This window comes from Macadamia integrifolia, chromosome 5, assembly GCF_013358625.1.
Source record: "Macadamia integrifolia cultivar HAES 741 chromosome 5, SCU_Mint_v3, whole genome shotgun sequence".
Lineage (NCBI taxonomy): Eukaryota > Viridiplantae > Streptophyta > Magnoliopsida > Proteales > Proteaceae > Macadamia > Macadamia integrifolia.
Window position 1 is genome coordinate 3668302 of NC_056561.1, and position 838 is coordinate 3669139.

The following is an 838-nucleotide window of genomic DNA, read 5'->3' on the forward strand; positions in this document are numbered from 1 at the left end:
AAAAAAAAAAAAAAAAAAAAAAAAAAATTCACACAAATATAGGAGTCCATCCAACTTGATATGCAGTTAAACTGAAAGTCGAGAAAAATAATTAGATTGGGTTGAACGATCTGCAACTCCGTAAAACTATTTGGATTATATTTGGGATTATACAAACCTGTACACCAATCTCTCTCTGCCTCTCTTTCACATTCATGAAGCTTCACAGGCCACAGAAACGTTAGATCGTGATTCTTCTTCGTCCTTGTGCTTCACAGAGCGAGCGGGTGGTTTAGGTTTAGACGGTTTTCTGGTTTAGTGGTTTAGTGGTTTAGTGGTTTAGTGGTTTGGTGTTTTTGGAATAGTGGTAAAGTTAATGAAAAGCAACTTCATTTACGGCCGTTGGATTTAATAAGAACAGATGTCACTCATCAATGAAGAATTGGTGAGGAATTGATGGATCAAGAATTAGACACGAGCCAAATCCTTGGATGGTTGTTCTGAGTTTTGAAAAGGATATTTGATTCATGGCCGTTGGATTTATAAAGGAATTCGTGTCACGTTAAATAAAAAATTGAAAACAAATTGGTGGATAAAGAATTGGAGACGAGCCAATCCGGCCCGGGGTGGGAGGGAACCAGGCGTATCCCTTACTCTTCATAATTTGACACGTGACAAACATGTAGGACCCACTTGAACAGAGCACTTACGTACATGGTGACGATCCATCACGTAGTATGGTTCAAATGAATAGACGAATATACCCAAAATAAAAATAAATTACGTACTTAAATAGAATTGTTCCTGAAAGTGAAATAGACAATATTCCTTTTTTTTTTTTCAGTAGAAATAAACATTC